The 26,645-nt window shown below is 49.4% G+C and overlaps 1 pseudogene; it reads right to left on the bottom strand.

Moving 5' to 3' along the window:
* Positions 1 to 1,903: 1,903 nt before the first annotated feature.
* The window catches only part of LOC147119020 (uncharacterized), a 120,275-nt pseudogene continuing 95,533 nt past the window's right edge, over positions 1,904 to 26,645 (bottom strand).

The following is a 26,645-nucleotide window of genomic DNA, read 5'->3' as shown; positions in this document are numbered from 1 at the left end:
CCACCGGCAGGACAGACCCACCAGAGGTGGTGGCACCGTGGTATACAGTCGGGAGGGAGTAGCAGCCCTGGGAGTCCTCAACCTTGACTCAGAACCCCATGAGGTCTCATGGCATCAAGTCAAACATGGGCAAGGAAACCTCCTACTAATTACCACCTACCGCCCACCCTCAGCTGATGAATCAGTACTCCTTCATGTTGAACACAAATTGGAAGAAGCACTGAGAGTATGCAAGGGCACAAAATGTCCTCTGGGTGGGGGACTTCAATGTCCATCACCAAGTGTGGCTTGGTAGCACCACAACTGGCCGAGTCCTAAAGGACATAGCTGTGAGACTGGGTCTGCGACAGGTGCTAAGGGAACCAACAAGAGGGAAAAACCTACTTGATCTCGTCCTGACCAATCTACCTGTTGCAGATGCATCTGTCCATGACAGCATTGGTGGAAGTGACCACCGCACAGTCCTTGTGGAGACGAAGTCCCATCTTCATGTTGAGGATACCCTCCACCGTGCTAAATGGGACAGATTTCGAACAGATCTGGCAACTCAAAACTGGGCATCCATGAGGCGCTGTGGGCCATCAGCAGCAGCAGAATTGTATTCAACCACAATCTGTAACCTCATGGCCCAGCATATCCCTCACTCTACTATTACCATCAAGCCGGGAGAACAACCCTGGTTTAATGAAGAGTGCAGGAGAGCATGCCGGGAACAGCACCAGGCATACCGAAAAATGAGGTGTCAACCTGGTGAGGCTACAACACAGGACTACTTGCATGCCAAACAACGGAAGCAACATGCGATAGACAGAGCTAAGCGATCTCACAACCATCGGATCAAATCAAAGCTCTGCAGTCCTGCCACATCCAGTCGTGAGTGGTGGTGGACAATTAAACAGTTAACAGGAGGAGGAGGCTCCAAAAATATCCCCATCCTCAATGATGGTGGAGCCCAGCATGTGAGTGCAAAAGACAAGGCTGAAGCATTTGCAACTATCTTCAGCCAGAAGTGCCGAGTGGATGATCCATCTTGGCCTCCTCCTGAGGTCCCCAGCATCACAGATGCTAGTCTTCAGCCCATTCAATTCACTCCACGTGATGTCAAGAAATGGCTGAAGACACTGGATACTGCAAAGGCTATGGGCCCTGACAACATTCCGGCAATAGTACTGAAGACTTGTGCTCCAGAACTAGCTGCACCCCTAGCCAAGCTGTTCCAGTACAGCTAGAACACTGGCATCTACCCAGCAATGTGGAAAATTGCCCAAGTATGCCCTGTCTACAAAAAGCAGGACAAATCCAACCCGGCCAATTACCGTCCCATCAGTCTACTCTCAATCATCAGCAAAGTGATGGAAGGTGTCATCGACAGTGCTATCAAGCGGCACTTACTCAGCAATAACCTGCTAACTGACGCCCAGTTTGGGTTCCGCCAGGGCCACTCAGCTCCTGACCTCATTACAGCCTTGGTCCAAACATGGACAAAAGAGCTGAACTCAAGAGGTGAGGTGAGAGTGACTGCCCTTGACATCAAGACAGCATTTGATCAAGTGTGGCATCAAGGAGCCCTAGCAAAACTGAAGTCAATGGGAATCAAGGGGAAAACTCTCCATTGGTTGGAATCATAAATAGAACAATTTGTGGGATCTCAGTTCTCAGATGGATTCCACTCAGTTTGTAACAAGCCCTCAATCAGCTCGTCTTATTGTCGAGATATCAAGGACTTGACACACTGCGTGTGGGAAACAAAGTTAATTTATTTGACACTGATACAGATTAAACTCCAGCCCAGTTATAGGGGTTACTAACATCAGCTGAAACAAACCCCAACTGTCGGAATGAACGTGGTTCAGTCCTGGATGTGATTAACAGCAGCAATAACAGCAGAATCCAACCCCTGCACTCACTTGTGAACTCGCTGGTGTCTCAGCAGGTTGGATGATAGACTGAATCCCTTCCCACGCACGGAGCAGGTGAACGGCCTCTCCCCAGTGTGAACTCGCTGGTGTCTCAGCAGGGTGGATGAGTGAGTGAATCCCTTCCCACACATGGAGCAGGTGAACGACCTCTCCCCAGTGTGAGTGTATTGGTGTCTCAGCAGGTTAGATGATAGACTGAATCCCTTCCCACACACGGTGCAGGTGAACGGCCTCTCCCCATTGTGAGCTCGCTGGTGTGTCAGCAGGTTGGATGATAGACTGAATCCCTTCCCACACACGGAGCAGGTGAATGGCCTCTCCCCAGTGTGAGTCTGTTGGTGTGTCAGCAGGTTGGATGATAGACTGAATCCCTTCCCACACATGGAGCAGGTGAACGGTCTCTCCCCAGTGTGAACTCGCTGGTGTGTCCGCAGATACTTTGCACATTCAAGAAGTCAAACAGGCGTTTCACTGCAGACAGGTCGCCATGGCAACACTGTTAGGACATTCCACTGAATCGACTAGTTGGAAACTGTAATCAGATCAGGAGAAACAACAGAGTTTGCCGTTATTAACCACAATATAAGCTTAAACCAGAGTGAGTAATACATTAAATTATAATGTGTGATGAAAGGTTCTGACGGAAGGTCAGTGACCTGAACCGTTAACTCTGTTTCTCTCTCCACAGACGCTGCCTGACCTGCTGAGGATTTCCAGCATTTTCTCTCTTTATTTCAGATTTCCAGCATCCGCAGTATTTTGCTTTTGTAATTGGATGGATCTTTCAGAGAGCCGCACAGGCACGATGGGCCGAATGGCCTCCTTCTGTGCTGTACCATTCTAGGATTCTGTGAAGTGTCAGTTAATGCAATTTAAGAAGGATCAGAGGGTTTGTGTCAGAATTTAACTGAGTATCGAGCCAACATGTCCGGGTTATGTAAACTGGGCCTGTTCACACTGGAAAGAGAAGGTTGAGAGGTGATAGGATTGCTGTTTTTAGGATTCTAAAGGGACTGGATAATGTAGAGCACGACAAGTTATTTCACCCTGTCCAGAACAGTAGAACCAGAGGACACGGCCTGCACTTGAAGGGGGTAAATTCAAATCCAATCTGTGGAAACAATATTTCAGTGAGTGAGTGGTCAATCTATGGGTCAGGCTCCCTAGGGAGACGGTGGAAGCAGTTAGTGTTGATTCATTCAAATGTAAATTGGACCAATTTCATTCATAGAATAAGATTTTGGGACACAGTGTGTGAGTAATTTGAGACATGACGTGTGGTCAGTGTAGAATGCTCGGGAGGAAGAGGTGACTTTGGTCCGATGGCTCCTAAAGCTCTCCACCACTGGGGTTTTCCTCACCTCATGTCTGGGTCTGTTGTAGACTCATTGATAGAGATTGATCACTGTGATTAGTCAACAACTCCATTATCGTTGTATCATGGGACTCCCAGGATTGTAGAAGGCCAATTAGATCAGAACCAAAATAATCCAGAGTAAGAAAGGAGAAACGGCCCAAAACTGGAGCAGTCAGTAACAAGACATCAATTAGTCTCCTCTTATCATTGAGAAATTACAGACTCGACACAAAGTGTGTTTGAAACAAAGCTGATTTATTTGGCATTTATCCAGAATATTAAACTCCAGCTCAGTTATAGGGTTATTAACATCAGCAGAAACAAACACCAACTGTCACAGAGTGAACAGTCCTGGCTGTGAAAAACAGCAGCAATAACAGCAGATTCCAACCCCTGCAGTCACTTGTGAACTCGCTGGTGTCTCAGGAGGGTGGATGACTGACTGAATCCCTTCCCACACTCGGAGCAAGTGAACGGTCTCTCCCCAGTGTGAACTCGCTGGTGTGTCAGCAAGTTGGATGAATCAGTGAATCCCTTCCCACAGACGGAGCAGGTGAATGGCCTCTCCCCAGTGTGAGTGTGTTGGTGTCTGAACAGATCCTTTCTGCTTTTAAAGCTCTTCTCACAGTCAGAACATTTAAACGGTCTCTTATCAGAGTGAACAAGTTGGTGTTCAATGAGGCTGGATGAACAAGTGAATCCCTTCCTACACACGGAACAGGTGAATGGCCTCTCCCCAGTATGAGTACGTTGGTGTTTTTGCAGGTCATTTGTGCACTTAAAGCTCTTCTCACAGTCAAAACATTTAAATGGTCTCTTGTCAGAGTGAACAAGTTGATGTTCAATTAAGTTCGATGAATAACTGAATCCCTTCCTACAGACCGGGCAGATGAACGGTCTCTCCCCAGTATGAGTGCATTGGTGTCTCAACAGATCCTTTGTGCGTTTAAAGCTCTGCTCACAGTCGGAACATTTAAATGGTCTCTTATCAGAGTGAACAAGTTGATGTTCAAGCAGGCTGGATGAACAAATGAATCCCTTCCCACACATGGGGCAAGTGAACGGTCTCTCATCAGTGTGAACTTGCTGGTGTGTTAGCAGTTGGGATGACAGTGAATCCCTTCCCACACATGGAGCAGGTGAACGCTCTCTCCCCAGTGTGAACTCGCTGGTGTGTTAGCAGTTGGGATGACTGAGTGAATCCCGTCGCACACATGGAGCAGATGAATGGCCTCTCCCCAGTGTGACTGTGTCGATGAGTTTCCAGCTCAGATGGGTAATTGAATCCCTTCCCACAGTCCCCACATTTCCATGGTTTCTCCGTGGTGCGGGTGTCCTTGTGTCTCTCCAGGTTGGATGATCAGTTGAAGCCTCGTCCTCATACAGAACACATGTATGGTTTCTCCCCGCTGTGAATGGTGCGATGTTTTTACAGGCTGTGTAACTGGTTAAAGCTCTTTCCACAGTCAGTGCACTGGAACACTCTCACTCGGGTGTGTGTGTCTCGGTGCTTTTCCAGTCACACTGATGTTTGAAATCTTTTCCCACAGACAGAACAGGCAAACATTTCTCCTTCCACATTCAAAGGCCGATGATATTCCCTGTAAATGTAGTTTACAAAAGAGATCACTGTAAGTCCAGGACAAAAATGCAGAACAGATATTTCTAGTTTCTACGGAATATTCTTTCCTCTCTTATTACATAGAATTGCCCAGATTGTACAGCACAGAAACAGGCCATTCGGCCCAATTGGTCCATGCGGTGTTTATGCTCCACACGAGCCTCCTCCCATCTCTCTTCATCTCACCCTATCAGCACCTCCTTCTATTCCTTTCTCCCATGTGTTTATCCAGCTTCCCCTTAAATACATCCCTGCTCTTCGCCTCAACTACTCCCTGTGGCAGCAAGTTCCACATTCTCAGCACTCTCTGGGTGAAGGAGTTTAATTTAAATAGGACTTTCCTGGGCAGCCAATGAACACTGCTGCCTCTTCTGTGCATTTCCTGGTGAGGCTAAACAGTTGATATTTTCTGATCAAAAAGAGCTGAGCTCGGCAGCATTAGTCCTGTTTTGCCTCCTTTGGAGACCAGGTGTACGAGCAGAGTGAGCGCAGCCTTCACAGCAACCGCAATAAAATTGTTACAGTTGTGAAGGAACTTTGTGTCAGTGCACTGGACCACAAACAAAGTGTGTGTGTCAATTATTGTCTGACTGCGCTACTGTGACGTTTTAGCGGTGCTATATAAAGGTAAGTTGTTGATGTTGGTCTGAGTTTGCGGTATGTAAATGCTGCCCTTCTCACAGCCTGTAAAAGAAGTTTACAAAAGCCATCACTGTGAGTCCAGGATAGAAATTGACAAGATTCTCTCCTCCTGGTTCCTGGCCAAGGGGGCCGCGCATGCACCCTGCTGCCCCCTGAGCCTCTCAAGATGGCGGCCGTTACCCCAGGCCTGTCACCGGGAGAAAGCCTCACAGCTGCTGCCCCGCTCGGGTCAAATGCCCGGCCTGGAGGCTCCTGTTCGGGGCCTGAGGCCCACCCTGGGTGTTTGTGAAACGGATAATGTTGAGTGTTTTAATAATGGGGCCTGGGGCCGCACTCGAGGTGTGAGCAGCCCACGTCCCCCCGGGGTTCATGAACCCGCTTCCTGAGCTCGGGGTGTGAGCAGCCCGCGTCCCCCCGGGTTTCATGAACCCGCTCCCTGAGCTCGGGGTGTGAGCGTCCCGCGTCCCCCCGGGTTCATGAACCCGCTCCCTGAGCTCGGGGTGTGAGCGGCCCGCGTCCCCCCGGGGTTCATGAACCCGCTCCCTGAGCTCGGGGTGTGAGCGGCCCGCGTCCCCCCAGGGTTCATGAACCTGCTCCCTGAGCTCGGGGTGTGAGCAGCCCGCGTCCCCCCGGGGAGCATGCTGCCAAGGTCCGCGCATGCTCAGCTCACACGGCCCGGGTGATTGACGGGAGCTCCGGACCAATAGGAAGAGCAGGGCGACGGGTCCTCCAACCAATCGGAGTGTGTGAGGGGCGGGGCTTGACCTTTGAACCTGAACAACAGGAGGTGAGCTGAGCATGCGCGGACCTTGGCCGAGCTCAGGGAGCGGGTTTGAAAGATCACGTGGTATCCTTTGTCTATTGGACCAGCGCTGGATCTATCGCATGGATCCCACCCGAATGAATGAATTTGGGACAAGTGGAGAAGAACCTGTGATGTCAAAGACAATAGTTCCCCGAAAGCCCTAATGGAGAAACCGGAGGAAGAGAAAATAATTAAATGAAAATCTTTGTATTGTCATCATTTTAACGTTTCACTGACGAGGCAAAAGTGAAACCATGGACTGTAATAATCAACTTCCTGATTTTTGTATTGATATAATCCTGTTGAAGATGAGTGAATTTGGAGTCCAAGTTAAGGTGCTGTACTGTATTTGTTCTGAAACATATCTGTATTTAAGTATGATAACTTTGTAATTATTGTATTCCATTGTGGAATATTTGGTACATTAAATTGCTAATAACGTTTAAATTGCAGCCATTTGTCGAAAGGCAGCCTCCGTTCACTTGGGGAGGGGGGTGGGGGAAGCTTAACAGATTCTAGAAATAAAGATTCTATTCCATTCATCCGAAAAAAAAATTGAAAAAATAAACCCGAGATTCTCAGCAGCTCAGCTCTGCTCAGTGCTGTGTGAACGGGCTGCTCCACACCCCGGCTGCTCACGGGGAATGCCAGTGCGGAGGGCCCAGTGCAGAAGGCCCAGGGTGGAAGACCCAGAGGAGAGTGTCCTAGGCGGGAAGCCCAGCACGGAGGACCCCAGGCGGGGGGCCTAGGGCGGAGCGGCTGGTCGGCAGAAGCGGAGTTGGGAGATGCTGTGGGTGAGCATGCTGCACGGTTTCTAAAGGTGAAGAACGGTCTCCGGCCTGAATGAGTTCCAGCGGCCCCGTCTGTGCTCCGTTTGGTGGCAGCTTTTTCTCAGTGACGGGGGCCAGTTTGTGCGCTGCCATTTTGGTGGAGGAAAGACAGACTGTTCCCTGCTTGAGCAGCCATAAGATGGGAAAAGAGAACGGGATAAAAGTGAAAAAGGAAAATAAAAAGAAGATGGCTGGGTCCTGTGAGTGATAACAGCAAGAAGAAGGAAATTTTGAGTAGTCGTTTTCTTCTTCTACAGGATTTGAGAAAGTGGTCGGCTTCTTTTCTGTGGAAAACTTGAAGACTGTGGACAAGGATCATGACATTATATGGTTAGATAACACCAAGTGAAAATGAGGAGTTATTAGAGTGCCAATAGGACTGGCGTAGAACTGGTATTTACTTGTTTTGTTTAAGAAGTTTACTTGAAGTTTTAATTGATTTCTGATATGGTTATGGGACTTTGTATATTGTGGTGTTATTTAGTGTTAAAGCCTTAATGTACGAAAGATCGAACGAACGAACGCTCAAGTGAACGCACGCATGCGGACACAAATAATATGCACGTACACACGCATACAATTCAATTCAATTTTATTTGTCATATATGCAGCAGACGTGTGTACTGCACAATGAAATGTTGATTTTTACGAGTCCTCCCAACATTGGAATAAATATGGCATAACAATGATAAAAATACTAATAGAAATACAATAATCTATATATATAAAACAGTATGGCCTAGAAATTGAGTTGACGCCGCGCCAGGGCTTTAGCGCCGGAAATTTAGCGCCGGCGCTAATTCCCTTGCGCGCGCCAAAAATTCAGTAGCGCCGCGCCCAGACGGCTGCCGGCGCTACTGGCGGGCGTGAGCGCCTCCCAATGGGCGCTGAGTGCCGAATTGCGGCGCTAATCCGGCGCTGCGGCACCCGATGCGGTGCGGCAGGCTGGGGAAGTGCAGGCCTCCTCCTTCAGTTAAGGAGGAGCTGCCTGCACCCGCCCGCTGTCCATTCAAATCTTGAAAAAATGAGCCCGGCACCTCGGACAAGTGCCGGGCTTGCAGGCCAGACGCATCTGTTCCGCGGGGGGGGGGGTGGAGGAGTCCGGGGAGGGAGGTGCGGGCAGGCAGCTGACGGGAAAGCAGCCGGCTGCAGCGCGACCTTAATGCGCCGGCGCTAACTCGGGGAAGACTCGGTTGCCAGAGTCTTAGTTGCGGCTGCCACGGGCGAGGCGGCCGCAACTGAATTTCGGCGCTGGGGCCCGTCGTCATGGCAACCGGGACGCTGCGCACACCGATGACGTCATCGGTGCCGGCGCAGCGCTACCGGCTTAACGCCGACGGAAGGGCCCCACTCAATTTCCCAACTGGCCATAACTCCGGCGCTAGGCCCTCTAGCGCCTCAAATGCGGCGCTAAGGCTACTCAATTTCTAGGCCTATGTCTCTCTGTCTCTCTGTCTGTCTCTCTGTCTGTCTGTCTGTCTGTCCGGCTATACAATCAAAGTTATAGATCGTGCCTACACATATGTTATATCAAAAGAAAGCTTATCATTAGGGGACTCTCATAGGTATATTTACTTTTTGGTCGGACACAAATTGTGCCGACGGTATCCAAAAAACTTTCAAAATTCCGCTCATTATCCGCTCATTAGCATTGAGTGGGGGCAGGTTCATTGCATGTGCAGGCGGGCCATCCTAGAGTTGAGTGATGTGACGATTGACCAATCCTACAGTTAGGTGACCTGACGGTTGACCAATCGGTGCATGTGTAGGCGGGCCTTATCATTCTGAACTGAGGTGAGTGTCAGCAATCTTGATTCGTAAGTTTATTTTTTTTCCCCACTTTCTGCGTGTTTCTTTCAAATCTAGATTTCCAGCAAAAAAAAAGTTGCTTTTAAAACACACATTGTTTTTTAAAAAAGTTAATTAATTTGTAAATCTTTTCTTTAACCTCTATAATTTTCCTACCTTTCACCATTTTTGCAGGCCTGGAAGCCTGGGCCTCCGTTGCCCAGCCACGTCCGAGCTAGGCACCACCCCTCCCCCGGGCCGGCACCGCGGTCGCCGCCATCTTTGTAAAGGCTGGCGGCGCGGGACTGGGCCGAGCGTAGCCGTCGCCGCCATTTTGGTAAAGGCTGGCGGGGCGGCAGGGAGCCTAGCGGGAGGTGAATTGCGGTCACCGCGGGGCTCGGGCTCAGCTGATCGGGCGCTCATCAGGGGTCGGCCCGCAACACATCGACCGGAGGAGTGGCGGCTCTCTACTTCCCCCCCGCAGCTCGGGCGGGGGGCCGGTGCTCGGGAGGGGGTGCTCGGAAGGCCGGTGCTCAGGAGAGCAGGAAGGGGGGGAAGGGTTACCCCGGCATTTGGGCCCGGCCCTCTCTCACAGCCTCAAGCCGGCTCACGCCCATTCCCGGGGCTTGGCTCCAGCGCAGGCCCAGCCGCAATCGGCGGTCTTGAAGCCGGGGCTCGGGAGGGTGGGGGGCAGGGCTCAGCTGGGCCATGTCAGTGCGTGGGGCAGCACGGAGCTCCGCAGAGCCATCACCAGCAGAGGGGAGAGGGTCTGCTGGCTCCCCCTCCCTTGCTCCCCCCTCCCTTTCTCCCTTCCCCCCTCCCCCCTCCTTCCCCCACCCTTCCCCCCCACACCCTTCCCACCCTCCCCTTTCCCCCCACCCCCTCCTCCCCTTCCCCCCCTCCCCCCTCCCCCTCCACTCCCCTCCACCCCCCTTCCCCTCTCCCCTCCCCCCTCCCCTTCCCCCCAGTCGCTCTCCCTCTTCCCCCCAGTCGCTCTCTCTCTTACCCCCAGTCACTCTCTCTCTTACCCCCAGTCGCTCTCTCTCTTCCCCCCAGTCGATCTCTCTCTTCCCCCCCAGTTGCTCTCTCTCTTCCCCCCAGTCACTCTCTCTCTTCCCCCCAGTCGCTCTCTCTCTTCCCCCCAGTCGCTGTCTCTCTTCCAACAACAACATGCCCTCAAAAAAGCCTCGGCACTGCCGGGCACTCCAGCTAGTCTACATATATAAAGCGGTATGTCTCTCGGTCTGTCTCTCTGTCTCTCTGTCTGTCCGGCTACACAATCAAAAGTTATAGAGCGTACCTACTCATATGTTATATCAAAAGAAAGCTTATCATTAGGGGACTCTCAAAGGCATATTTACTGTTTGGTTGGACAAAAATTGTGCAGATGGTATCCAAAAAACGTTCAAAATTCTGCTAATAATCCACTCATTAGCATCGGCTGACTTGAAGGTTGACCAATCGTACAGTCGAGCGATCCGACGGTCGACCAATCGCTGCGTCATGGGGCCGGGTTCATTGTGTGTGCGGGCGGGCCATCCTAGAGTCGAGTGACGTGACCATTGACCAATCCTACAGTTCAGTGACCTGACGGTTGACAAATCGGTGCGTGTGTGGGCGGGCCTAATCCTTCTGAGTTGTGGTGAGTGGCCGCCATCTTGATTCCAAGCTCTTCATTTCTTTTTCCCACTTTCAGCGTGTTTCTTTTCAAATCTACATTTCCAGCAAAAAAAAAGTTGCTTTTAAAACACAAATTGTTTGTAAAAAAAGTTAATTAATTTGTAAATCTTTTCTCTAACCTCTATAATTTTCCTACCTTTCACCATTTTTGCAGGCCTGGAAGCCTGGGCCTCTGTTACCCAGCCATGCCCGAGCTAGGCACCTCCCGTCCCGCTGAACAAACGGCCCGCGATCGCCGCCATCTTTGTGAAGGCTGGAGGGGTGGGCCTGAGACGAGCATCGCTACTGCCGGCATCTTAGTAAAGGCGGGCGGGGCGGGAGTCAGCGCACGCGTCAACGTCGGCCCGGAGCGCGACTTGAGTCCGGCCGGGCCTCATGCGCTATGTTGCGCACCGGCCGGCTCTGAGGCGCTCATGAGCGGCGGCGTCCCTCTCTCTGGTCTTGAAGCCGGCTCGGGCGGGGGGGCGGGGCACGGAAGGGCGGGGCTCGGGAGGGCGGGGGGTGGGGTTTGGGAGGGCGGGAATGGGGGGAAGGGTTACCCCGGTAACTGGGCCCAACCGTCTCTCACAGCCTCAAGCCGGCTCACACCCGTTCCCGGGGCTTGGCTCCATTTGCGGTCACGGGCCACTCGCCCTCTCTCTCCTTTCCTCTGTCTCTCTCCTCCCCCTTCCCTCTCCCCCTCCCCCTCTCCCCTTCCCCCTCCTCCCCCTCCCCCTCCTACCCCCACTCCCCTCTCCCCATCCCCCTCCCCTTCTCCCCCCTCCCACTCCTCCCCTCCCCCTCCCCTCTACCCCCTCCTCTCCCCCTCCCCTCTCCCATCTCCCCCTCTCCTCCCTCTCTCTCCCCTGCCTCACCCTCTCTCTCTCCCCTCCCTCCCCCTCTCTCTCTCCCCCTCCCTCCCCCTCTCTCTATCCCCCTCCCTCCCCCTCTCTCTCTCCCCCCTCCCTCCCCCCTCTCTCTCCCCCTCCCTCCCCCTCTCTCCCTCCCCCTCCCTCCCCGTCTCTCTCTACTGCCCCCTCTCTCTCTCCCCCCTCCCTCCCCCTCTCTCTCTCCCCCCCTCCCCCTCTCTCTCTCCCCCCTCCCTCCCCCTCTCTCTCTCCCCCCTCCCTCCCCCTCTCTCTCTCCCCCTCCCTCCCACTCTCTCTCTCCCCCTCCCTCCCCCTCTCTCTCTCCCCCTCTCTCTCTCCCCCCTCCCTCCCACTCTCTCTCCCCCTTCCCTCCCCCCTCTCTCTCCCCTCTTTCTCTGCCCCCTCCCTCCCCCTCTTTCTCTGCCCCCTCCCTCCCCTCTTTCTCTGCCCCCTCCCTCCCCCTCTTTCTCTGCCCCCTCCCTCCCCTCTTTCTCTGCCCCCTCCCTCTCTTTCTCTGCCCCCTCTCTCCCCCTCTCTCTCTGCCCCCTCTCTCCCCTCTCTCTCTCTGCCCCCTCCCTCCCACTCTCTCTCTCTGCCCCCCTCCCCCTCTCTCTCTCTGCCCCCTCCCTCCCCCTCTCTCTGTCTGCCCCCTCCCTCCCCCTCCCCCCCTCTCTCTCCCCCTCTCTCTCTCTCCCCCCAGTCGCTCTCTCTCTTCCCCCCAGTCACTCTCTCTCTTCCCCGCAGTCACTCTCTCTCTTCCCCCCAGTCGCTCTCTCTCTTCCCCCCAGTCGCTCTCTCTCTTCCCCCAGTCGCTCTCTCTCTTCTCCCCAGTCGCTCTCTCTCTTCCCCCCAGTCGCTCTCTCTCTTCCCCCAGTCGCTCTCTCTCTTCCCCCCAGTCACTTTCTCTTCCCCACAGTTGCTCTCTCTCTCTCTTCCAACAACAACATGCCCTCAAAAAAGCCTCGGCACCGCCGGGCACTCCAGCTAGTAATAAATAAAACAACAGTAATAAATAATAATAAATTATACATTCATGAGTCTTATGGCCTGGGGGTAGAAGCTGTTTTGAAACCTGCTGGTACGAGACCGTATGCTTGTGTATCTCTTACCAGACGGGAGCAGGGTGAAGAGGTTGTGGCTGGGGTGGCTCGCATCTTTAATGATTCTCAGGGCCTTCCCCCGGCATCTCTCGGGGTAGATATCCTGTACAGCAGGTAGTTTAATTCCTATAGTGTGTTGTGCAGCTTTTACTACCATCTGTAGAGCCTTGCGGTCTGTGGCGGTGCAGTTGCCATACCAGGTAGTGATGCAGCCGGACAGGATACTCTCGATGGTGCACCGATAGAAGTTGGTGAGAATCTGGGGGGCCATTCCAAATTTCTTCAGTCTCCTGAGGAAGAACAGGCATTGGCACGCCTTCTTGGTTACAACGTCGATGTGATGGGACCACGTTAAGTCCTCCGTAATGAATTCACCCAGGAATTTGAAGCTGCTAACCCTCTCCACCTCAGCCCCTTCGATGTAGATTGGTGTGTGTCCCTCCCCCTGCCGCTTCCTGTAGTCCACAATCATCTCCTTTGTTTTGCAGATGTTGAGGGAGAGGTTGTTGTACTTGCACCATTCTGCTGGAGCTCTTACCTCCTCCCTGTAGCCAATCTCGTCGCCATCTGTGATCAGGCCTACAACGGTAGTGTCATCAGCAAACTTGATGATGGAGTTGGAGTTGTGCGTGGCCACGCAATCGTGAGTAAACAGGGAGTATAGAAGGGGGCTGAGCACACAACCCTGGGGAGCTCCCGTGTTCAGGATCAGTGTTGAGGAGGTGTTTCTGCCTATTTTCACCACCTGGGGTCTTCCCGTCAGGAAGTCCAGGATCCAGTTTTATAGAGAGGTGTTAAGTCCTAGCTCACTGAGCTTGTTGACAAGCTTGGAGGGGATAATGGTATTGAATGCTGAACTATAATCAATGAACAACATTCTCACATAGGTGTTCCTCTTATCCAGGTGTGATAAGGCAGTGTGCAGTACAGTGGCGATGGCATCATCCCTAGATCTTTTTGGGCGGTAGGCAAATTGGAGTGGGTCCAGTGTGTCAGTTAGTAAGGAGTTGATGTGGGTTTTGACCAGCCTCTCAAAGCACTTCATGATGACAGAAGTGAGTGCTATGGGGCGGTAGTCATTTAAACAGGTTACTTTTGTTTTTTCGGGGACTGGAGTAACCGATGTCATCTTGAAGCAGGTGGGGACTACAGACTGGTACAGTGAACGGTTGAATATATCCGTAAACACAGCTGCCAGCTGGTCAGCGCATGCTCTAAGGACACGCCCAGGGATTCCATCTGGACCGGGTGCTTTGTGGGTGTTCACTCTCTTAAAGGTCTTGCTCACGTCAGCCACGGAGCTTGAGAAGACCCGGTCGTCCTGAGCCGCGGGCACCCTTGTAACAGGCCAGTTGTTGTTGGTCTCAAACCGGGCGTAAAAAGTGTTCAGCTCATCCGGGAGAGAGGCATTGCTGGGCATGACACAGCTGGGTTTCCCTTTGTAGTCCGTAATAGATTGTAGTCCACTCCACATCCTTCGCGAATCTGAGCTATGATAGTGTGACTCCACTTTATCCGTGTATTGTCTTTTTGCATTTTTGATGGTTTTTCTTAGCTCGTACTTTGATTTCTTGTACTCATCTATGTCCCCAGAGTTGAATGCGATGGACCGTGCTTTTAGCATAGCACGGATATCGCCATTTACCCATGGTTTCTGGTTGGGAAATGTTCATACAACAATCCTTGGAACAACGTCATCTATGCACTTGTTTATGAAACTAATGACTGAATCTGTATATGTGTTGATGTCATTATCCGAGGCATTCCGGAACATATCCCAGTCAGTGGAATCAAAACAGTCTTGTAACATAGCGTTGTAGGGGGGCATCTGTTAACTGGTTTAAGGTAATTTCCCTGGTCTTGCAGCCTTTGCCTGCACTCTGACCAATTCCAATCTTTTACCTGGTTTACGGTAATTCACCTGATCAGGCAGACTGCTGCTACACTGTAAACCAAATTCCAATAAACCAATTTTCAAACAGCGGTTTTGAATCGCTACCCCACCTTCCAGTTCTGACTGAAGGACTTATAATTAATGATATTAAAATGGACAAATGGTCTGGATGAGAGAAAATCAAGCTTTATTAACTAGAAGAAACTATAATCAAATATAAAACTATACCACACGAACACAGTAAATTACAGTAAAATTGCTTAAATGGAGGAAGGCAGATGGTAAAAACGAGGGGTAAGTGGCTACAATGCTGATTAAACAATCTTAGCAATATCCCCTTAATTACCATCCCTTAACTCCTTACTAGGTTGCTTTGCTGAGGAGTCAGAAACCCTGCTCACCTGTGGTCCAGCGAAGTAAGAGCTAAGAGAGAGATAGCTTCTCAGGAGCTATCTTTATACCTGGAAAAGTCTGTCTGCAAAATTCACGCCCAAAGTTCCAATACACAAGAGAAACGCTGTGATTGGATGTTTCAAAATGGTTGGAATGGGTTAATGTGTCTGCACTGTGGGGCCGAAATGTTCCCGCCCACATCCGGAGCTCACCTGGGCTAAAACAAAAGGGAATCCAACTGCCCGATTGTCCAGAATGATGGGTGATTCAAACCCATTCAATGCTTAAACTGTTGCATATCAAAATCGTTCCACAGTTTCAATGTGTCTCATTGTCTGTGAGTGCTTTGAATTGCTGTGTAAACAGAAGCAGTTTCAATCGATTGTCCTGCGGTTGGTCTCAAGCGGGCTAATCTTTTATGTCAATAAGCAACTTCAAGTGCTGAGAGGGAAACTCCCTGGTTTGATTGACAGGTCTGACTGCCACTGTATCCTCCCACTTTTTCACACAGACCGCACGGGCTGGTTTTAAGCCCCAGTATCTTGGCCAATGCTTTCTGTGGCCATTTTAAAACCTTTTGTGATTGCTCAAACTCCAGGGAACGATTTTATTAATAAAATGCTGTCTTAAGGTGTGTGAATATTTTCCACAGAGCTCCACGACTCCGGTGCTGTCCACGTTCTTTCCATCTCAGAGCAGTCTTTTGCGGTTCTAGGCATATTTTAAAACATTGTAGACAAGTCACATCACCCAATTCTTCGTCCACGATGTGGACCAATATTTTCAATCTTCAGGGAAAAAATAGGGGAATTTTGCGAAACCCTACAGCGTCTGATTGATCCGACCACCGTTGTAGAGATCTCATCACAGGCTTTTCCTGTTTCAGTTTCTGCCTATAGGTGGGTAGCAGCAGGATGGAGTCGTGATCTGATTTGCCGAAGTGAGGGCGGGGGAGGGCCTTGTATCCATCCCGGAACGGAGTGTAAACGTGATCTAGTGTGTTCTTGGCTCGTGTTGGGCAGGTGATATGCTGATGGTATTTAGGCAGTACTTTCTTCAGATTGGCTTTGTTGAAATCGCCAGCCACGATGAATGCAGCCTCTGGATGGGAAGTTTCAAGCCTGCTAATGATCCCATACAGCTCGTTTAGTGCCCTATTTGCGTCGGCCTGTGGTGGAATATACACCGCTGTAATGATCACGGATGAGAACTCTCTCGGGAGGTAGAAGGGTCGGCATTTGATCATCAGGTGTTCAAGATCGGGTGAACAAGAAGATGTAAGTAGTTCCTCGTCGGAACACCAAGAATTGTTGATCATAAAGCATACTCCACCCCCTCTATTCTTCCCCGAGTCCTTTGTTCGGTCTAGCCGGTGAATGTTGAATCCCTCTGGTTGAATGGCCGAAGCCGGTATCGATGGATCAAGCCAAGTCTCAGTGAAAATCAAGACGTTGCAGTTCTTAATGTCGCGTTGGAAAGTGAGCCTCCCCCTGAGTTCATCCAGCTTATTGTCCAGTGACTGCACATTCGCCAGGAGAATACTCGGAAGGGATGGTGGTGTTCAGGTCGCCTCAGTTTCACTAATGCACCTGCTCGTCTGCCCCGCTTGCGTCGTCGTCGCTTCCTGATCACAGGAATGAAGTCAGGTAAGCAGGTGGGAGGGTAGATGGTAGTAGCAGCAGAATCCCAGTTCAAAAAATCGGGGGTAGGTCCTATATCTCCGGACAATCTTATGTCCAAAAGTGATTGACGGTCGTAGCGGATAAGTGAAGAAACAGTACTTACAAAATTGTTTAATAATAACAATAAAATAATAAATAAAGTGGAAAGTTGTGGACGAGCTCGTAAAACAGCGGCTACCCTCATCGACGCCATACTGGGTTTGGTGAGGGGGGGAGAGAGACCTGGCTGCGGGATCCAGAAGAGGAGCAGCGAGGAGCAAGAGGGCGAGGAAGGAGCCCAGGAGCAGGTCCTGGCTAGTTGGGGATGGCGAGGGGTGGGGGCGGCGGCAAGGCTGGGGCCCAGGAGCGGGTCCTAACAGTACGATATATTAAAATACAACATTAAATACAACATTAAAATACCAGTTGGGGAGGAGCTCGTAAAACAGCAGCTATACAGGTCGGTTAAACAGTAGAATATATCTTTTTAAAACAACTAAACTACTAATACTAAAACTAGAATGCTAAATACTAAACAGTAGAATACTAAAAAACTAACAGTACGATATATTAAAATACAACATTAAATACATTAAATACAACATTAAAATACCAGTTGGGGAGGAGCTCGTAAAACAGCAGCCATACAGGTCGGCGCTGATGTCAATGGAACTTACGTTCGACCGAATGAAGAGCCCTCACTCCCCAGGATGAAGGCCAGCATCCTATTGGGTGAGCGTGAGGCCTGCCAGGACGGATGAACGAATGCACGCATGCACGCAGGTAGACAAATGACACGCACGCACGCAGACATGCACAATGGAATTTACGCTTGAGCGAACGAATGAACGGAGGAATGAATGAACGAATGATTGAGCGATGCCAGTAGGACTGGCGTATACGGGTTCTTTTTTTTCTTGGTTTATTAAATAGTGGCAGTTTGTACTGTAAACATTATTGATTTACCTGTAAAAATTTATTATTGTATTTATATTGTTGACTATAAAGCTATTTTTGAGGCTTTAAAAAAAAAAAAAATAGATAAATAAACCCCGGGGGGACGCGGGCTGCTCACACCCCGAGTGCGGCCCCAGGCCCCATTATTAAAACACTCAACATTATCCGCCCGCTGCTTCCCGGTTTCTCCCGATTTGCTCAGCAAAGGGGCCCCGCGCCAAACTCCGGGGCAGACAGGAAGTCAGGGAGCGTCTGTAAATGGAGGAGAAATGGAGACTGGTCAGGGAGCGTCTGTAAATGGAAGAGAAATGGAGACTGGTCAGGGAGCGTCTGTAAATGGAGGAGAAATGGAGACTGGTCAGGGAGCGTTTATAAATGGAGGAGAAATGGGGACTGGTCAGGGAGCGTCTGTAAATGGAAGAGAAATGGAGACTGGTCAGGGAGCGTCTGTAAATGGAGGAGAAATGGAGACTGGTCAGGGAGCGTCTGTAAATGGAGGAGAAATGGAGACTGGTCAGGGAGCGTCTGTAAATGGAGGAGAAATGGAGACTGGTCAGGGAGCGTTTATAAATGGAGGAGAAATGGGGACTGGTCAGGGAGCGTCTGTAAATGGAAGAGAAATGGAGACTGGTCAGGGAGCGTCTGTAAATGGAGGAGAAATGGAGACTGGTCAGGGAGCGTCTGTAAATGGAGGAGAAATGGAGACTGGTCAGGGAGCGTCTGTAAATGGAGGAAAAATTATGACAGGTCAGGAAGTGTATGTAAATGGAGGAGAAATGGTGACTGGTCAGGGAGCGTCTGTAAATGGAGGAGAAATGGTGACAGGTCAGGGAGCGTCTGTAAATGGAGGAGAAATAGAGACTGGTCAGGGAGCGTCTATAAATGGAGGAGAAATGGAGACTGGTCAGGGAGCGTCTGTAAATGGAGGAGAAATGGAGACTGGTCAGGGAGCGTCTGTAAATGGAGGAGAAATGGAGACTGGTCAGGGAGCGTCTGTAAATGGAGGAGAAATAGAGACTGATCAGGGAGCATTTGTAAACTGCTATAATAAGAGTCAATGAGTGGAACTTCTCTACAGACTGAGTCAGCGCTTTAAGGAGGGGAAGAGAGACAATCTGGAGAGGAGAAAATAAATAGCAGGAGAGCGAGCGATGAATCTCGAACAATGACCAGAGAGCGGGAGGAGTGTGGCGGATGGGAGATTTACAGCTTTGGGGGAACGAAAAGTGAAAGAATGTTCCTTAGCAACTAAATTGTCTGTTCTGAATATCTATCTTGTATTTACAGTGATGACTGTTGTAAACTCCTTTTACAGGGTGTTAGAAGGGCAGGATTTGCAGATGGGAAACTCAAATAAAACATCTCGTCATGATCTTACAGAATCACTTAATTCATATATGATTGGCCTCTGATTATGGAACGAGAAATGTTTGTCTGTTCTGTCTGTGTCAAAAGATTTAAATCATCATTGAGGTTGGAAAAGCACCGAGACACACATACCCAAGTGATCCAGTGCACTGACTGTGGAAAGAGCTCTACCCAGTTAGACAGCCTGAAAAAACATTGCACCGTTCACAGCAGGGAGAAACCGTACACGTGTTCTGTGTGCCCTAAACAGACAATACAACATAGCTGATTACCTGACCATGGTAAAGAATAACAAACTGAGAAGAACCTTGACAAGGTACAGACTTAGCGAACATAGCCCAGCGATCGAAAAAGGCAGACACAGGCAGACCAGGCTGCCAAGAGAAGACAGGATATGCTCTCATTGCAGTCAGGGAGTAGTTGAGACAGAGATGCACTTCCTCACAGCCTGTGGAAAATATCAGGGCATCAGGGAGAATTTCTACCAAAAATTCTCACAAATATGCCCTGAATTCAGAAATCTGAATGACAACCAAAAACTCCCATTCCTACTGGGGGAGGAGAGAAGCTGTGTAACACTGGCGGCACACTATGTTACAGCTTGCCATGAACAGAGGGACAACCAGTAAACTAAGACAAGAGTATATATAAACAAGGCGAATGTATATTTATAAACTCAGGGATATACCTGTTTATACACTGTATGAATAGAACCGCGTGTATGTGTTCAACCATAAATGTATTTTGATGCTTTGGCAACATAAGATGTACCTTATCATGCCAATAAAGCGATTTGAATTGTGAATTGTGAATTGTGTGGACGAGGCTTCAACTGATCATCCAATCTGTTGAGACACAAGGACACCCACAGTAGGGAGAAACGGTGACTGGTCAGGGAGCGTCTGTAAATGGAGGAGAAATAGAGACTGGTGAGGGAACATTTGTAAACTGCTATAATAAGAGTCAATGAGTGGAACTGGCCTACAGACTGAGTCAGCGCTTTAAGGAGAGGAAGAGAGAAAATCTGGAGAGGAGAAAATAACATCTGTCATTGGGCTGGTGTTTAATATTCCAGATATATGTTAAATAATCAGCTTTCTTTCAAACACTGTGTCAACTGCTTGATGTCTTCAAGGTAAGAGGCTAATTGATGTCCCAGTTACTGATAATTTGTGCTTTTGCTCCTTTCTAACTCTAGATTATTTTAGTTCTCGGGCCTCCGGTTACTCTCATGGACAAGTTCCAGATCCCCATACATTCCAGAGTGCCTCTCCTAGCCTTGGTATCCAGGGAAGGTATTGGTAACACGCCCGGGATCACTAAACACAAACCCAGTCTGTTAATCATTTTCAGCTACTGGGCTTAGCGTGTGACCCACAGCAGCTCTCTCACCTTCGATGTGTGAATGGAGCATCGCGCCTGCAAACCTGGTTTATATTTAAATGCACTCAGCAAATTAAACAAAAGACAAACAAGTAAACATATCACGGCCCAATAATCCAGCTCTATATTCACAGGAGAAAGTCTGTTATCACACTCCTCGAGTGGTTGGAATAAAGAAAGATCCCAAATGTAAGGGCCGCTCGAATCCATTGTAAATACCTTCCAAATCCTGACAGTAATCAAGAGGCTAATGGACTGTCGGCCTTTATCTCCAGGGGGTTGGAATACAGAAGCAATGCTCCAGTTGTACAGAGCCTTGGTCAGACCCCATCTGGAGATCTGGGCGCTGAATCTCAGGAAAGATATGTTGGCCTTGAAAAAGGTACAGCACAGGTTCAGCGGAGTGATACTGGCTGAGGGAGAGAAAGCAGAGAGTGGTGGTGAACGGTGTACGGAAGGATGAGAGGCAACATGAAGTAGATGGTACAATTTTAAATAGAGTGCAGGAACAGAGAGACCTGGGAGTGTATGTTGTTGTATCCGTGTGTTAATGGAGACACGGAATGCAGGAGTTGGTTTAACAGGTGTTTACCGAACAAAGTCTGGAGGTGAACTAAAAGATACAAGACACTATACAGGCTTATATAGCCCGAGTGGCCACTACCAGCATTACAGTACACAGGGGCTCTTAAAGACACATACACCACAATTCCTCCCCTTTTAGACAACCAGTACATAACATTTTAAGTAATCATTAATTAACATGTTTACAAGAACAATAATCTACACATTTGCTGCAGTTAATCAATTATAAGTCAGTCTCTCTGGAGGCTTCCTGACTCGGTCCGGATAACACCTCGGCGGTGTAGTAGTTTTCGGTGGTGTAGTAGGTTCTTTTGGCAAGGTCGATTCAGCATTAATGCCAGTGTCGGGTTCATCTGGTTCCAGTATCACCGGATCGGAGGTAGATACTATGGGTATCTCTGCTTCATCATTAGGCGTATAGAGTTGTGGTGTAGGTTGTCCCTTTTCGGATGACTCTATGATCTGGTCAGCATGGCGCCTTATTATGCTTTCTCCAATGTCCACGGTATACATCAGCGGTCCTAGTCGTGTGCAAATAGTTCCAGGCTGCCATTTCTCGGTACGGTACTCCCGGGCTAAAACTTGTTGACCTATCTGGAAGGTTCTAGTTGGCCTTTCATTCATGCCTTGAAATTGTCGGTTCTCTACGTCCCTTCTGATGTTTGGCTTGATCAAATCCAGCCGGCATCTTAGTCTTCTATTGAAAAACATCATGGCGGGAGTTTGGTTTGTAACCACATGTGTTGCATTCCTGTATGCAAAGAAGAAGTTATCTACCTTATGCTGTAGATTTATGTCTTCATTACCCATGGCCTTTATGGCCTTCTTGAAGGTCTGGACAAACCTTTCAGCCAATCCATTGGTGGCGGGATGGTATGGGGTGGACGTGTAGTGTTTAACCCCATTGTTTTTTAAGAACTTCCTGAATTCTTCGGACACAAATTGCGGTCCATTATCAGAACAGATCTGTTCAGGCAGCCCATTCCTGGCAAATATGGTCCTTAATACTGTGATCGTTTTTTCCGTGGTGGTAGAGGACATCTTTATTACCTCCGGCCACTTGGAGTGTGCATCAACCACGATTAAGAACATTGAGTCCATAAATGGACCAGCAAAGTCGATGTGTACCCTTTGCCATGGAGATGAGGGCCACTCCCATGGATGTAGAGGGGCTTGTGGTGGGGCGTTTTGGACCTTCTGGCATCCTAGACAGCCCTTGGTCATTTCTTCGATGTCTCCATCGATACCTGGCCACCACACAAATGCTCTGGCTAGGTTCTTCATTTTCACTCAACCCAGATGCCCCTCGTGAAGCTCCTTTAGCACTTTATCCTGGAGTTTGGGTGGAATCACCACTCTGGATCAACACATCAAGGTTCCTCGGCACACTGACAGCTGTTCTCTTCTTTGCGAGAATGCTGGCAACAGTGGTTCGCCATGTGCTGGCCATCCCTTCACCGTTAAATCGTAGACTCGTGAGAGAGTCGGGTCATTTCTCGTTTCCTTTTCAATGGTAGAATTTGTTACTGGTAGACATTCCACTATGGTTGAGTGGAACATCTCCACTGGGTCAACTGTAGGTGCCTCTTCTACCATTGGCAACGGTAGACGCGATAAACCGTCAGCATTTCCATGCTGTTTGGATCCTTTGTATTCTATGTCATATTGGTGTGCCCCTAGGAAAAGGGACAACCTCTGTAGCCTTTGCGCTGTCATAATGGGAACGCCCTTTTTAGGGTTGAATATGGAGACGAGGGGTTGATGGTCAGTCAACAAGGTAAATTTTTGTCCGTGTAGGTAATGGTTGAATTTCTTTACTCCCCATACCAGGCTGAGTGCTTCCCTGTCGTTCTGGGCATAGTTACGCTCAGCTGAGTTCAATGAGCGTGACGCAAAATCTATCGGCCGCTCCGAGCCATCAGGGAATCTATGCGATAATACCGCTCCTACACCGTAAGGGGATGCATCGCACGCCAGTCTGATTGGCAGCGATGGGTTGTAATGAGCCAAAACTTCCTTGGACAGGATCAAGCCTTTGCATTTATGGAAGGCACGTTTACAGTCTTTGCTCCATTTCCAATTTACTCCTGTTTGTAGCAGTTCATTAAGAGGGTGCAGAACAGTTGACAAGTTCGGTAAAAATTTATGATAGTAATTTATCAATCCCAGGAATGACCTTAATTGTGAGACATTTTCAGGTGCAGGGGCTTTTATGACCGCTTCAATTTTTTCAGGTGACTTATGCAACCCTTCTTCGTTAATTATGTGGCCACAATATGATATTTGTTTCTGGAAAAATTCGCACTTGGGGCGATTTGCTCGTAGGCCCCGTTCTCTCAGCCTAGTGAGCACCTGCTCCAAATTGGCAAGGTGCTCATTGTTGTTTTCTCCTGTTGCAAGGATGTCGTCTAGGTAGCATTGAGTCCCCGGAATCCCTTGCAGGACTTGCTCTATAGCTCTTTGCCAGATAGCTGGAGCTGATGCTACTCCGAAAATCAGTCGATTGTACTGGTACAGGCCTTTATGTGTATTTATCGTGAGATACTTTTTAGAGGTCTCCTCAACCTCCATCTGTAGATATGCCTGTGCCAAGTCAATTTTGGTGAAACGTTTCCCTCCTGATAGTGAGGCGAAAATATCTTCTATCCTCGGAAGAGGATACTGTACCGTGTGAAGGACCAGGTTCACAGTCACCTTGAAGTCCCCACAGATGCGAATTTTTCTCTGTTCTTCAGCTTTATCATTATTCAATGTTTTCTTCATGACCGGGATGATGGGTGTTGCCCACTTGCTCCAATCTATCTTGGATAACACGCCTGCCTTTTCCAAATTCTCCAGCTCTGTCTCGACTGCTGGACGAATTGCGTATGGCACCGGCCTTGCCTTAAAAATCTTGGGAATTGCCGCATCTTCCACTTTTATTGAGGCGGTGATGCCTTTCAAGGTTCCTAGTTCCTGTTGAAACACTTCTTTGGCGTTGGCCAAGATGTCTTTTAATCGTTCAGGTATGACGTCATCGTCATTTTTTTTCTTACTGGTCACCGTCAGTGCCTGAATGGAGTGCCAGTCTAAACGTATCTTCCTGATCCATTCACGTCCCAACAGCGGTGGACCACCATCTTGCAGAACGTATAAATACAACTTCTGTATTTCCTTGCCGTTGTATACAACAGGCACCCTTACTTTCCCTCTGGGGTATACTTTCTGCCCCGTATATGTTTTCAAGATAATGGATGTGTCTTGCAAAGGTATGTGCGGAAATAGCCGCTCGTAATCCCGTCGGCTTATGACGGTCAGAGCTGATCCTGTATCTAGCTCCATTTTAACTGGGGACACCGCTATCGTGAGGGTAACCCAAATGGTCTGGTAATCTTCTTTGGCAATTACATTATGTAATTTGAGACAGCTTGGTCTCTTATTTCCGGAGTCACTATCACTCTTCTGGTCTTCGGAGCTACTGTCCGTCATCATTTGTACCTTTCTGTACTTTTCCTTATTGATTTTTTTTCTGTCAGTGGATTTTTTTTTCCAGATCGGTAGACACGTGCAATGTGTCCCATCTTTCCGCATTGCCTGCATGCTTTGTCCTTGAACCAGCAGTCCCTCTGGTCATGGGTGGATCTGCCGCAGCGATAACATCTCTCGAAGCCCTGTGTCATTTCATGGGTGCCGAAGTCCTGTGTCTTTTGCTGTATCTCTGCAGCTCCTCTTGCTGCTGCTTCGTATGATACAGCCACACTGAAAGCCTTGTCCAGTGTTAAATCTTTCTCAGAAAGTAGCCTTTTCTGTGTTCCTTCACTTAGGAGACCGCAGACAAATTTGTCTCGAAGAGAATCTGCCAGTCCTGCCCCGAATTGGCAGTGCTTTGACAGCTTTCTTAATTCGGTGAGGTAATCAGCGTTACTTTCATTCTTGTGCTGATTCCTCCTGAATAATTTGAATCATTCCGCTATCAGCAGCAGTGTTGGGTTTAAGTGCTCCTGTAGGGTATCAGCAATCTCTTTAAAATTCTTGTCCATCGGTTTGGCTAGAGTGATTACGTTTCGTAACAGCCCGTATGTCCTTGCGCCCATTAGATTTAGAAGTACCGATGCCTTTTTATCACCCTCTATTTCATTTGCTGTGCAATATACCTCCACTCTTTCCACATATGTGGTCCAATCCTCTACATCACTATCAAAAGCAGTAACATTGCCAGTCTTAGGCATCCTGAAAAAAAAATGGCGCCTCCTGCACTTTCCTTTCTTTCCTGCCGAGAAAAAATGGCACCTCCTGCACTTTCCTGCTGCTGCCGCTGCTGACAACGCTGTTCTCCGCGGTTTTTATTTATACAGATATTTTTAATAGTTGGAGACTCGTTCCCGCCGGACTCTCTGGGACTTTTCCCTCCCTCTGCTTGGTCCGAACGCCGACCTGCTTTGCAGCGCTGGCCGTCTCCTGAGTGCTCTACCCTCCATCTCTGTTTGCCTCCGCCTTCGCTGCTCGGCCCCGCTGCAGAGCCAGCCGATCGAGCCCCAGCCCGCCGCCCAGGAAGGATTATTGCAGTACCTGCCACCAGCCCGGCTAGCTGGTGAAACCAGAGTTTTTTCTTTTTTTTTCTTCGACCTTCGTCTGAGGAATCGATCTCCTTGAGGTGCTGCCGAATTGCAGGTAAGTCCGTTTCCAATTCGTCGCCACTGTTGTATCCGTGTGTTAATGGAGATGCGGAATGCAGGAGTTGGTTTAGCAGGTGTTTGCTGAACAAAGTCTGGAGGTGAACTAAAAGATACAAGACACTATACAGGCTTATATAGCCTGAGTGGCCACTACCGGCATTACAGTACACAGGGGCTCTTAAAGGCACATACACCACATATGTATACAAATCTTTGAAGGTAGCAGGACAAGGTGAGAAGGTTGTTAAAGGATCGTATGGGATCCTTGGCTTTATTAATAGAGGAATAGAGTGCAAAAGCAAGGAAGTTAGGCTAAACCTTTATAGAACATTTGTTAGGCCTCAGCTGGAGTATTGAGTACAATTCTGGGCACCACACTTTAGGAAGGATGTGAAGGCCTTTGACAGGGTGCAGGAGAGATTTACTGGAACGGTACATTTACAGACGCTGCCTGATCAGTCATCATTTCATAGAATGTTACAGCACAGGAGGAGACTGTAATGTATATACCTTTAAGGGGGGAACTACTTTTTACAGCTCATGTATACTGTAGTACCGGCAGTGACCACACCTGTATATAGCACTGAGTAGTAATCTGTACAGTTCAGTTCCAGAGTGAGCCACGTTGAGTAAACACCTGTTGTACCGTTCTCCTGCAGTCTGTGTCTTACTACTGATGGACACAACATTGGCGACGAGGTAAATTCGATCCCACCTGCAACTCTGCATCACCTCCCAGGGATTCATTCCTGGAGACCAGTAGATTGGAGGTCAAGGCCAGAGACATGGGCATTGACCACGAGCAACCACCCAGTCATCCAGCAGAGACTCGAGAATTGCGGGGGAGGCTGTTGAGAGCCAGGCTTGGCTTTCCAGTCATGGTGGTCCAGCGAAACAGGCTGGCAACAGGTAGTGCGCAGACCCTTCCCGGACAGCGGCGGGCTAGAGCCCGACCGAGTGGCACAGCAAAGGGCCGAGCAGCGTTGATGGGAGAGAGAGAGAGAGGGCAGAGCGCACAGGGTGAAACCGGTGTTCAGGGGCCGAGCAGCGTCAAGGAGAGGGAGAGAGATGCGCAGAAACCCGCGAGGCACTGCCATTGCCACGAGGACCGCCGAGAGCGGCGTTGGCAGCAGCGCAGGAGAAGCGCATGAAACCTACA

The sequence above is a fragment of the Somniosus microcephalus genome, chromosome 4, assembly GCF_052327205.1.
Source record: "Somniosus microcephalus isolate GS21.2 chromosome 4, FLI_Smic_1.0, whole genome shotgun sequence".
In the NCBI taxonomy this organism is placed as follows: domain Eukaryota; kingdom Metazoa; phylum Chordata; class Chondrichthyes; order Squaliformes; family Somniosidae; genus Somniosus; species Somniosus microcephalus.
The sequence above is the reverse complement of the archived record's forward strand: the minus strand, read 5'-3'. Positions and strand labels throughout refer to the sequence as shown.